The sequence below is a fragment of the Elephantulus edwardii genome, unplaced genomic scaffold (assembly GCF_000299155.1).
Source record: "Elephantulus edwardii isolate Elephantulus edwardi_28Jun2011 unplaced genomic scaffold, EleEdw1.0 scaffold00003, whole genome shotgun sequence".
In the NCBI taxonomy this organism is placed as follows: Eukaryota; Metazoa; Chordata; class Mammalia; order Macroscelidea; family Macroscelididae; genus Elephantulus; species Elephantulus edwardii.
Window position 1 is genome coordinate 906,892 of NW_006399753.1, and position 13,696 is coordinate 920,587.

A 13,696-nucleotide genomic window follows, 5' to 3' on the forward strand; every position below is an offset into this window, starting at 1 on the left:
GTGAGGGCTCCAGTGGTGTCAGTGTCCAGCGCTGTGAGGGCTCCAGTGGTGTCAGTGTCCAGCGCTGTGAGGGCTCCAGTGGTGTCAGTGTCCAGTGCTGTGAGGGGTCCAGTGGTGTCAGTGTCCAGTGCTGTGAGGGGTCCAGTGGTGTGATAGAAATGGTGCAGCCCCCCCAGCCCCCTCCCAGTGTTGAGCCAGTTTTAGCTTGGGCTCCTTCAGGTCTCTAAGGCCTCATCTGTGTCCTGCAGAGTACCTGGTGGATTTGAACACCCGACCTTCCCATTTCCTGACCACAGGATAATGCAGTACTCCTCCAGGGCCTCTGGGAGGAGCTCTCATGGTGACTCAGTAAACACAGCATTGTCTCCCAGTTCGGGAGGCTTGAGGTTGGGGCTCAGGGTCCTGGCTGGACTCGGGGGACGCACCTGTGTCTGCAAGCCTCGGCCTGGCACTCTGCGAGGACTGTGCGTGTCTTGGCATCAGCCTCCCACTAGGGCCAGAACCTTCTCAGCGTGGGACCCAGGCTGGGGGCTCTGCTGCCTGCCCTTCTTGGGCACGAGCCCCCTCAGTTCCAGTCTCTCCTTCATGACATAGGAAGAAAGGTGATGCAGATGCCCCCAGAAGCACCCCTGAAGTCAGACTGCAGCTGTGACTCCACCCCAGCCGCCTTATACTGGATCAGAGCTGATCCCATGGTGCGGTGGGCATGGCACATACCTGCCAAGCCGCTGAGGACTGTGGCCCATCCAAGCTGACACACACTTTTGGGGACATATTTGATCCACGACACTCCGCTTGCTCCACTTTTCTGTCCACACAAGCAGATGGTTTGGTCCCTCGCCCAGACCCTGCCCAGAGCTTTTCCCTCACTCCTGCACCCAGCAAGCCCTGTTGTCAGCTTAGCCGTCTATGAACCATGGCTTCCATCAGTTGGCCAAAGAGAGGATGGTGTGGGAGATATGGGGCCCGTCCCTGGGGTCTACCCTGGCCTCTAGCCCTCAGCCTGCTCCCACGTGTCCATCGGGCTGGACCTTACACCTTGGCCTGGAGGGGACCTGCCAGCTGTCGTCTCCAGGGAGCTGTGTGCTGCTCCACACACTGTCTGAGTGGAGACACACCACCTGAGGGCAAAAACTGGGCAGTGTGGTCTCCAGTTCAGAACCTAATGAGGAGAGCTGATTTGGTTCTGACTTGACGCAGTGAAGGAGGGGTGATGGGAAGCTGTGTTGACGCCTGAAGAACCCTCCAGGTAGCAAGCCCTGGTCCCCACTGCCTCCCCCTTCAGGAGCTTGCATGGCAGCCTGTCAGGGCATGTGGAGAACCCCAAAACCCTTATCCCCACCTCCTTAGGCTCTGTGAATTCAGGGACTTTGTGAGACCATATGTCCGCTGCTGCGGCAGCGACGGTCCTCTGTCCACTCAGACCTAAAAGCCATCAGGTCGTTCCATAAGTGGGTGCTGTCACATGTGGGACAGGTCACTCGTGAGACCCAGAGGCCCCAGGCTGGGTGCTGTGCTCTCAGCGATCACAAAGGCCAGGCGGTCAGGTTCTCATGTGCCCCAGGTCGCCTGCCTGGCTGTAGGTCACTCAGGCCTGGGGTGTCTTCAGAGGACAGTTTGAGCCCTCGCCCTTCCCACCTGTCAGGCTGTCATGCTTTCAGTGGAGGGCACTGTGTTCCTTGAAGGCTGGTCAGGCGAGCCCAGCTCCTGGACTGTCCCATGAAAGGACCCAGACCCAAGCAGGGCAGGCTGTGTGCTGTTGGCCCATATGAAGTGCGGTGCCAACCCTCCTGTCAGAGTCGGAAGGGGCAGGGGTCAAGGACCACTAATGAGGCTGTGTGAGCTAGTCTAGGACGTTTGAACTCCCAGCGGAGGAGACAAAGCCTTAGAACCCAGCCCCCAGGTGTCACAGTTCAGTAGGAACCACATTTGAGACCTAGATCTTTAAAGGGCCACACGCTCAGAGGTGGGGACAAGGTATCCCCCATAGCAGAGGGCAGCCCCAAGGCCGGACACCTCCTCCCTGTGTGTCCTCTCAGGTCACCCCCTGTGTGGGCAGAGGCATTTTGCAGACAAGAGTTGCGCCTGGCCGACAGAAGCCAGCACAGTCTTCTCTGGAGGTCTCACCCCAACTGAGGCCACAGGGGGGTCCCCCAGGGACTTCCCCAGCTTTCAGAAAATCTCATGATGCAAAGTAATAAAACCTGACTAGAAGCCGTCATGGATAAATCAACGTGAACAGCAGAGCAAGCCGAGCAGGGATTGTTTGGAAGAGTGTGGGTATCTGTTCACCAAAAACGCTACAAAATACTTTTGTGGTTCAAATGAGAGGGGAAACATCGCGAGCCACAGCCTTGACCTGGAGCAGCGGCAGCACAGCCTTGACCTGGAGCAGCGGCCCAGTGCCGGCTGGTGGTCAGTTCTGCTCCAGAAGGTCCAGCCTGGCTCTGCGCTGCTCCAGGGTTGGGAGCTGGGTCTGCCCTGCAACCTTACCTCTCTGGAGGCATCTAAGGTGGCTTTCCAGTTTTCTTCTTTCATTTTCCTGTGAGGCCAGCAGCGACGCCTTCCTAACCCTCTACACTTTGGACTGAAAACATAGTTTGCTTTTAACTAAGCCCATAAAGGCGATCCCACAGACACAGACACTTTTCAACAACCAAACCCTGGAACGACCGGAATAGGAAGCTGGAGCTCACACCTCAGGCAGATATTACTCAAAATGGACCCTGAAAGTGTGAGGTGTGGGAGGATGACCAAGGTGGGGACGCCGGGGGGGTTCTGGTCAGGCAACTATTTCTTAGATATAATTAAAGGGAAAAAATCTGGTAAACTGGACTTTGTCAAAATTAGCAAGTCATGTGCTGAGCAAGATTTAAGGTGATAAAGACAGACCACCAACTGGGGAAAAAGAAGACATGTAACAAATAGGAAACATTTGTTCCAATTGCATGAAGACCCCTCAGTATTCCCTGAGAAAGCGAAGCACTTAAAATGAGCAGAAGATCTGACTAAACGTTTCACCTGCGAGGATAAGGAGATGGTGATCAGCACATGAGAAAACGTTCATCAGGGAAATAAACATGGAAACTACCTTGAGATACTCACCTTGAGACTGCTCACCTGCCCCGATGGCTGAAGTGACAACGATGTCCACAGTTGCTGGGGAGGCCGTGAGGATGGGCCAGGGAAACACAGGTGCTTCGATATGTAGGAAAAAGAGTATGGCACCTACCACATAATCCCACCATCCATTCCTAGGCATTTTCCCGACTAGAAAGAAAGTGTGCATGCAGAAATGGTATGCAAATATCCACGTTGTTGTTTGTTGTTATGTGCCATCGAGTTGCCTGCAACCCTACGTATGGCGACCCTATGTGTACAGCAGGACTAAAGCCTGCCCTGTCCTGAGCCAGTCTTACAGATTCCAACACACCTACCCCTTCTGCCCTAGTTACTGTATCAATCTATTTCATCTGGGGTGTTCCTCTCCTGTGCTGTCCCTCCACCTTTCCGAGTATGATGGCCTTCTCTGAGGCCCCATCCCTCCTGGCCATGTGCCCGAAGTACGTGAGATCCTAGCCTTCAAGGAGAAACTTGGCTTCACCTTCTCCAAGATAGACCTATTTGTTCTCTTGGAAGTTCATGGTATGTTCCAGCACCGCAACTCAAAGGCATCGATTCTTCTTCTGTCATCCTTAGTCACTCTCCGGCTCTCTGATGCATAGCAAGTAATTGCGAAGACTATGGCCTGCCTGGATCAGGTGCATCTTAGTCTCCAGATTGACATTGTTGCTTCTCAGTGTTCTGGAGAGGTCCTTGACAGCAGATTTTCTCAGTGCAATTCTTTTGATTTTCTGAGACTTCTATGCTGAGAATGTTGATTATAGAGCCAAGAAAGCTGTAATTGTTAACAACCCCAATATCTTCTCCATCTATCATGATGCTGCCAATTGGCCCAGTGGTGAAAATCCTTGTCTTCTTGATATTGAGCTTCAATCTATATTGAAGACCACAGTCCTTGACCTTCTGCAGCAAGCGCTTCAGGTCCTCCTCAGTTTCAGCAAGCAAGGTTGTGTCATCTACATAATGTGGGTTGTTGATGAGTCTTCTCCAATCCTGATGCCCCATTCCTCCTCACAGAGCCCTGCTTCCCAAATGATCTGTTCGGCATATAGACTGAAAAGGTTACATCCTTGATGCATTTTTTTCTGATTTTGAACCATTCAGTGTTTCCTTGCTTCTGAGGACTACTTCCTGGTCCTAGTATAGGTTTCACAAAAGCACAACCAAGTATTCTGGGATTCCCATTCTCCTCAAGGTCAGCCACAATTTGTTTTGATCCACACAGTCAAATGCCTTTGCATAGTCAATGAGACACAGATAGACATTCCAGTCTTTGCTTTTTGCCAAGATCTATCTTACATTGGCAATAATGTCTCTAGTGCCATGGCCCAGCTTGTATTTCTGGCAGTTCTCTGTCAGTGTACTGTTCCAGTTGGTTTTGGATAATCTTTAGCAGGATTTTGCTTGTGTGCAGAATTATTCAATAATTTCCATACTGTATCAGGTTACCTTTTTTGGGAATGGGAATAAATATGGATCTCTTCCAGTCAGTTGACCAGGTACTTGTCCTCCAGATTTCTTGGCACAACCTGGTGAGCATGTTCAGGGCAGCATCTGTTGGTTGAAATATGTCAGTTGGTATTCCATCACTTCCTGGGGCTTTATTTTTTTTGCCAGGTCCTTCAGAGCAGCCTACACTTCTTCCTTCATCACCAATTGCCTCTTGATCATATTTTGTATCTTGAAATTCTTCTGTCAGCCAATTCTTTTTGGTACAGTGACTGTATACTCTTTCCATCATCTTTTAATGCTTCCTGGATAATTCAATGTTCTGCTCATAGCATAGCATCCCTAAGTATTGCAACTCGAGGCTTGAATTCATTCTTCAGTTCCTTTAGCTTAAGAAATGCTGAGCGAGTTCAGCCCTTTTGATTTTCTGACTCCAGCTCCTTGCACATTTTATTATAATACTTTGCCTTGTCTTCCTGAGCTACCCTTTGAAATATTCTATCCAGATCTTTAACTTCTTGATGTCTTCCCTTTGCTTTGGTTTCTCTGTGCTCTAGTGCAATAGTCATAGTTGCTTTCTTTTTAAACTCCCAAACCAGAAATTATCCGAATGAGCCACCAGTAGATAGAGAAACAAATTGTGGTCCATCCGTGTGGCGGAATACAGCTCAGAATGGGTGTGAAAGAATTTCCAACACACACAGCATGCGGCTCAGTCTCAGAACATTAGGGTAAGCCGAAGGCCTGAACAGCTTTCTCCTGTTTGATTATTCCATTTGTATAAAATTCTAAAACCTGCAAACTTAGTCACAGTATCGGGAAGACCGCCTGTGTCTGCCTTGAATAGGGAGTGTGGCTAGACCCTCCCAGGGGGGCCACAGGAGACTGGGTCAAAGTCAGCCAGTGTTGTGAGCTAACACCGCACACGCAAGCAGCAGCCATGGCCACAGCCTTCCTGGATGAGGACAGATGTGATCCAGGCATTAACCAGAGAGGTGGGTAAGACACGTAAACCAAGAGGTCATCCTGCAGGTGAAAAGAAAACTGGAAATGAAAATGTCAGGCAACGTTGTTAAATGCTCCCAAACTTCTAGAGACTCCGTGTGGCTGAGCCCAGTGGGCTTCCCGGGCTATCATCCTTATGAAAGACAAGAACAAGGACGATCGATCACAGCTGGTGATTTGAACCACCAACCTTTTGGTGAGCAGTTAAGAGCTATATTGTTTCTCCTCAGAGCTCCTTCATCAGAGGTGGTAACATGGCGAATGGACAAGGTAAACTGAGTTCAAAGACCATAATGTTGCTGTTTTTTAAGGAAGGAAGTACAGATTTTTATAGACGGTTAAATATCGTTACAGAGTTGACCATAACTGTCAGATAGCTGACAGGAAGCAGGAGAACTGAGACAGGCTTAACAAAGAGCTCTTTACTACAACGGCGTGGGTCAGGTGCAGGACGTGGGCCAGGTGAAGGTGAGCCACCAGGAGAGTGGCCGAGCAAGTCCTTCTGACCAAGTGCTTGTCCCCGCTCCCTCAGGCGTGACCGGGTTTGGGAACTGCAGATTGTGGTTACGGTGGAATAGATTTACCTCTTCCCAATTTGCAAAGGTGTTTTATCTGCTATTAGTTACCTGATCTGTGAGGTCCCCAGGTGACAATGCCCTATTACAAATGTCCTTGTCAGGACATTTGACCCCTTCCTGGGAGTTCCTGGAGCCAGGCCAACATCTCCCAACATCACTCTCGGTTGGCCATAATCTCCCGTGGCCTCTGAAATGTCAAATACCAACAGGGCCACACCTGGTGGGCAGGTTCCAACAGAGCTTGCAACGCATTTCATGATCTGTTCCTGAAAGCCAGCCAGTGAAAACTATGGGTAACCACACAGTGCCCGATGTGCCCCAGCTTGGAGGACGCTCGAAACACACAGCAGCCGCCATGGACTCTGACAGAACAATGGCCACAAGGCGCCGGGCCTGGCCTGCTTCAGCCTGTGGCTGCCCCAGTGAGCATGCAGCCCACTCTGCAGCTCTGGGATTGGCTGTAGCCAACCAGGAACAACATTCGCTGCACCCGCGGACACACAAACCCAACAACAGGGGCAATGAGGTCCACTTGTCAGAAACTGGGCCTGTCCGTCCTGATCTGTAGTCTTCGGGGGCCACACACGGCCCTCAGTGGGCTCAGCGGTCAGCACCACTGCTTGTGTCCATGTTTGGGCATTCCCTTTGTGGGCTCTGGCTGGGGAGGGCCTTCATGCTCCCCCTCAGCCTGTCCTGTGATGGTCTCTTGGGGACACTCCAGTACTCTGAGGTGGGGTTTCTGTGGCAGAACCTGTGTGTTTGTACACAGGCAGGGCCTGAGCCTCCAGAGTCCTCAGTCCCAGACTGAGACGTCGGAATCCTCCCCTGCTCAGTCAGGATGGGGTCTCTTGCAGATTGACTGGCATCTCCCAAAATAAGAACTTCTATGACTGTGGTTATAATAGCGGCAAGTGGCTATCTCTCAGATTAATGAGCCAGGATCCAATAACGGGGGTGTCTTCAACCAGTCTCTTCTGAGGTTAAATGAGACAGCAGAGAGTAACGACAGGCCAGCAGAGTGTCCAGGAGGAGAAGCGCAGAGACGGAATCCTCCTGCAGAGCCGCTGAGAAAGAAAGCCAGAGCCCTGGATGCAGAATTCTGGCTTTCCGGAGACCCGGATGCAGACTGCCGGCCTTCCAAATGGAGAGAAAATATTCTTTAAATATTCTTTGTCTTCTTTTTTTCAAATTTATTTTCTGTTTTATTTCTGGTAGAACAGCAACAAAGAAGACAGGGCCCCTTCTTGGCCTCCCTGGGACAGCAGCTGATCACTGACCCTGGTCATTCCATTTATTCTGCAGCTCCCCACAAGTCCTCCCCCAGAAGTGATGCTCCTGTAACCAGTGGCTCTGCGTGGGGCCTAGACCAGCAGGTGGGCCTGGCCTGGAGGGCAATGGCTTCTGTGGTCCCCTTAGGATGTGAAGGCCTCTGAGAAGGAGGGAGGGACCACTGTGTCCCAGCAACGTAAACAGTGTTGGTATCACTGAGCCATTGAGAGGCCTCACTCTGCCCTAGGGGACTCACTGTGACAGCCACTGCACCATTGTGTCACGGCTCTTCCTTTTTAAAATGAAAACCCTGGCTCTCTGCTCCTCGTAGATCGACAGGTTGCCCTCTAGCTTGGTGCAGTCTCAGCCACGTCCCTGAGAAACAGTGGTGAAGGTTCGCATAAACAGATTGGGCCACACTGGACACCTGGTCACCAGGTTGCTTTTAACTCTGGCAAAGTAACGTCGTCACCAGTGACTCCTTCATTACCGTAGCTGCTTGGTCAGTATGTCCCAGGGCGATTCATTCGCCAGCTGTCAAGGCTGAGAATGGGAAGCTGGTTGTCAACAGGAACGCCTTCACTGTCTTCTAGGAGCAAGATCCCGCCAACATCAAGTGGGATGATGCTGTTGCTGAGTATGTTGGGGGGTTCACTGGTGTCTTCACAATCTTGGAGAAGACTGGGGCTCACCTGAAGGGTGATGCCAAATGGGTAATCATCTCTGCTGCTGCCAACACCCCGTGTTTGTGATGGGCATGAACCATGAGAAGTAGGACAACTCTCTTAAGATTGTCATCAATGCCTCCTGCACCCCCAAATACTTGCACCCCCCTGGCCAAGGTCATTCATGACGACTTTGGCATCATAGAGGGACTCATGACCACAGTCCATGCCACTATCACCAGACAGAAGACTGTGAATGACTCCTCTGAAAAGTGATGCATGATGGGTGTGGAGCTGCATCTACTGGCAATGCCAAGGTCATCCCTCAGCTGAATGGGAAACTTACTGACATGACTTTTCCCTGTGGCCACCCTGAGTGTGTCAGTTGTGGACCTGACCTGCCATCTGGAGAAAGCTGCCAAATATGATGACATTGTCCAAGTGGTAAAGTAGGCATCAGAAGGGCCCCTCAAGGGCATCCTGGGATACACTGAAGACCAGGTTGTCTCCTGTGACTTTAACAGTGGCACCCACTCTTCCACCTTTGATGCTGGGGCTGGCATTGCCCTAAATGACCACTTTGTCAGACTCATTTCCTGGTGTGGCAATGAATTTGGCTACAGCAACTGGGTGGTCGACCTGATGGCTCACATGGCCTCCAAAGAATAAGAGCCCCTTGGACCCAGCCCCAGCAATAGCACTAGAAGAGAGAGAGAGACCCTCAGCTCCTAGGGAGTCCTTGCCCCCAATCTATTTCCCTCTACACTGAGAATCTCACATCCTTGACACAGTTTTCATCCAGTCCTCCTGAGAAAGGGGCACACCTTGGGGAGCCCATCTTGTCGTGTTCCATCAATAAAGTACACTGCACTCAGTCAAGAAAAGGAAACCCCACTGTCCATGAATCAGCTGGGACTGAGTTCCCGCGGCCACAGTCTTTATGGGAGCAGAGCACCCACCTTTCTCCTGCGGGAAGGCTGGTGAGTTTGAACCACTGACCTTTCAGTCAGCAGCCCAGCCCCTAATCTGCTGTGCCCGAGAAAGCAGTGCTTATTCCAGGAGCCAGAAGAAACCTGGCTGCTCCTGGTGAAGGTCCATCTGGCTGTGTGGCACTGGGTCTGCGAGCTGACCACACACACGCCCTCCTTCTCCTCCACCCTGGGCTTGCGTCTCACCAGGAAGACCCTGACTTATAAACCCCGAGGGGGATGCTGGACTGTGTGCTGACCCAGCTAGAGACTCCTGGACACCACTGCACCTCCGGATAACAGCAGTCCTCTTCTGACACATCGAACCCCCGTTGTGGGGACAGCAGGGCCCCTGAGTACCCCGTGACATGGCAAAGCCCTGAAAGCTAGCTGGCTGTAAGCCCCCTGCCCTGGGGACAGGTGTGCCCTGGACTAGTCTCGGATTGTGGGATCAGAGAACTAATCTTCCCTTCTGGAAGACTGCCCCCTGCCCCAGGGGCGCTCCTCTGATGAACTTGGACTGGAGACCTTGCTGGCCATGTCCCCTGCCACCACACACCTTTGACGCCCACACCCCTTCCCTGAAGAACTTCACCTGCCCCGAGTCAGGATGAGCCAGGCTGAGGTGGGAGCCAGTTCTGCATGGAACACTGAAGGTTCGGCTGTCCCCCCTTGTCTTCTGTGGGCTCCAAGGTTGGGCCAAGAAGAGGGGGCCTCCTGCCAGACACCCGAGTGACCTGCGAGCAGCCTAATCGACAAGGGGCCCTGGCAGACCATGGGTGTCGCCCCTAAACTGGACAGTGGCTTCATGGTTCTGTTAGTGGTCATTTCCCACCACTGCTGCCCAGTCCCCACAGTGATGCATGAGAACACATCTGCTGTCCAGCAGAGGGCGGTAATGTACTTCAGCAAGAAGGTAGCGCTCCCTGGCTGCAGGGCCACAAGGGTCAAGCTTGAGCCTTCGGGCAAAAGGACCCTCTTGCCATGTGTGCACCAACCTAATGCTGAGCTGACGGCGGTGACAAAAAGAAAGACCCCTGCGGATATTAACCACCAGTCCCAAGCACACCCAGTCCACCGAGATGTGGATTCCAGCACAGCAGTTGGAAAGGGCACCGGCCTCACCACCTGGGGGGAGAGGGAAGGTCCCCGCTCCCCTAACTCACATCAGCACCCCACGTCTCTGCATATGGAAGAAACCAACTGATGAGCGAGGAGCTCTGAGGGGCAGCACCTACCCACATTCTTGGTAAACTCCAATAGAAACTGTACATCAGAAAAAGGACCAGCATTAAAAGCTTCAGAAGTCTGAAAACTAACCTACACCACAGCACAGACACAGATGAAATTATTCTTAAAGGTGTGTTGTTACCAATTGCTGATATACGGGCATTTTCTGCTTGATGTCTAGAATCCATTTCTAAAACCTGTTATTGTTAGATGCCATCAAGTCGAGTATGACCCATCACGACCCAATGAACAAGAGATTTGAACTCTGCTCTGTCCCATGCCATCCTCATATTTCCCGACCCATTAGAGCCCGTTGTGGCAGTCACTGTGTCAATCCACCTGGTTGAGGGTCTTTTTTCTCCTTCACTGATCCTCTGTCTTTCCAAGCATCATGTCCTTCTCCAAGAAATCGCCCCTGCTAGCGACATGCCCCAAGTATGTGGGGTGAAGCCTCAACATTCTTGCCTCCAAAGAGCATTCCAACTGCACCGTCTCCAAGACATATCTGTTCTCTTGGCCGTCCATGGGATGTTCAGTGCTCTTCTCCAACACCACAGCTCAAAGACATCAATTCTTCTGTTGTCATGCCTATTTATTGTCCAGCTCTCAGATGCAAAGAAAGTGATTGGAAAGACCATGGCCTGAATCAGATGCACCTTAGTCCTCAAACTGACATGATTACTCTTAAGAACTAGACACACCCATATCCCGCTCAGCTGAGAGGCTACTTGGGATAAGAAAATCATAGTGGTTTCTAATCCATTTAGGCCTCTGTTCTGACCTGACTACCATCCATTCTGGGCACAAACCTGTTTTTTGCCCCATCATCATTCTTCGAACCAAGAGCCTCCCCTTGTCTTGGCTCCATCCCTGTACCCCTTGTTTCCCTTCTGATCCGACTGGAATCTTGAAAACCCTTGGACCCCAAACTATTGCAAGATCAAGCTTGAGATGAAAGAGAAAAGAAAAATTGGAAAATTTCCCTGCCCACACCTTGGCTGAAAACCCAGGGCGGTGGAAAGTTTCCTGAAAAAGAAACCCTGGTAACATTCCCTGGCTTGTTCTGCTCTGGTGAAAACCCCACAGAGGCACATAGAAAATTCTCATTCTGAACCCCTGCCCCCCAGGTGCCTCTGCCCACTGGGGCCGTGGTGGTTACTGCTACCCAAGGCAGGGCAGGGAGCGTGCATGCAAAGGGAGTAGCCACGTGGCCAAAACATGTCTTGCTGTGTTGTTTTACTGCTGGTCTGTAAAGGTTGGAGTGAGATGGAGGGATCAGCGGCCCTTTGTAGCCACCACATGCCCTAACTCAGTCCCAAAGGGACCAGCCATTACCTGAAAGCGAAACCCTCCATGCAGCTCCATGGCCCTTTTCCTGGAATGTTCTGCTTTACCCTCTTGAGCTGCCCCTTGAAACCTTCTGTTCAGCTTTCCCTGCAGATTCTCTTCCTTTTGATTTGGCTTCTTGACGCTCTAAGGCAAGTTATACAATCTTTGATGACATCCATGCTGGGTTTTTTCCTTCGTTGCAATGCCCTTTTCATGGGTGATAGCTTTGATGTCCTCCCACGGTTTCTCTGTTGTTTGATCATTGGTGATCAATGCCTCAAACCAGTTCTTGATATGATTCTTAAATTCAGCTGGGAGAGACTCAAGGTACATTTAGGCTCCTGTAGTTTTAATTTTCTTCAGCTTCTATTTAAACTTTCACGTGAGTAATTGGTGGTCTGTTCCATAATTGGCACCTGATCTTTACTGCAAATATTTGGCTTCTCCAAAGATTTTTTTCCCTCAAATATAATCAATCTGATTCTTGTGTGGTCCATCAGGTGAGGTCAATGTGTAAAGTTTCCATTTGTGTTTTTAAACAAAGGTATTTGTTATGAATAAATCATTGCACAAAACTCAATCATTTGATCTTCTGGCCTCATTTCTATCACCAAGTCCATACTTTTGTCTCTCAAACTTTGGACGTGTAACTAGGCAAGGCTACTCCTCAGAAAAGGACATCATGCTTGGAAAGACGGAGGGCCAGTGAAAGAGAGGAGGACCCCCGTATGATGGGTTGGCACTGTGACTTCAGCAACGGGCTCTAGTGTCTCTGAGATGGAGACGTGGCACAGGGCAGGGTAGGGGTCAGGTTGGCTGCTCAAAAGGTCCTGGGAGTAGTATTTGACTTTATGTCACCTAACAATAACAATAATTATGTGGCAGGTCTGTGCCAGGTAGAGAAAAAAAGCACTTACCAGCCACCAGCAAACCTCACTTCACCTCGCATCAACTAGCAATATTAACAAAATTCAAGTTAATGTACAATCCCGTTGTATTCATGAAGGAAGTTTGAAAGGGTGTGATAACAAGTAGCGATGACCTGATTGCTAGGGAAGGAAGGCTCTTCTAACAGGCTCACGTGAGGCTGAGGTCTTCAAGCAGCCCTGACGGGAGCAGCGTCCAGAGGCCGCTGTGCAGAGCCTGTGACCTGGAGCAGCAGAAGGAGGAGCTACACCTGCTTCATGCAGGGGATTCGGATCCGTGGTTTAGGGTTCAGGACATGCCGAGCCCCCTGGGTCTCAGAATTCACCTTGAAAGAATCCAGGGGAGCCTCTACAGGAAAGGGAAGGATTCTTGCTGCCGGACAGACCTCCGAAACCACCGTCAGCTGTGCTCCAAGGGTCCTGGACTGTCAACGACCACTCTGGGGAAGGAAGCTAAGTGGACACCCATGGACCAGGGACTTTACAACTGCTGTGCGGCTTGGGGACCCCTCCACCACCTCTGAGAAGAGGGGAGAGGGGTTGGTGCTCTCCCTGGGTGCAGTGGCCTGGTTTTGCTAAACCCTCAGAAGTGTTGAAACGATGAATTCATATCAAGCAGATAATGAGAAAACGGCCACTTACCAGCCACCTGACTCACCGATTTGGGAGTGCAGCTGTCAGTGGGGCCTCCAGGATGAAATGTGTGAAGACCAGAGTTCTTTGTTTCTCTTCACACTCACTGATCTTTCCCTGGAGGGGTGACCTGACAGACACAGAACAGCAATTAGCAAAACAGGTGAAAACCCTTAGTAAGGAAGTCTAACAGAAGCATGGCTAGTGTTAAATGGGAAAGAAAAGGGCTGGAAGCTCCCCAGAAGGCGGCTGGGGGCCCAACCTTGTGAGTGCTTCCTGCAGACCGTCTGTGGGCGCTGTCTTGGCCCCCAGCACTGAGCTGGTCCAGGCCTTGCTACGCCCAGACTCCCCTGCATTCCTGAGGGCCTTCATCCTGATGTAACTCCTTTCTGGCTCCTGCCAGAGGTCCTATCACCCTGGTGCGGCTGGCTCTGCCTTCTCATCCTAGTTCTTCTGAGAAACTTGGTTTTTAGCCCAAGACAATGGGAATGGGCGTGGAGGAAGCAGAGCCGCAGGAGTTC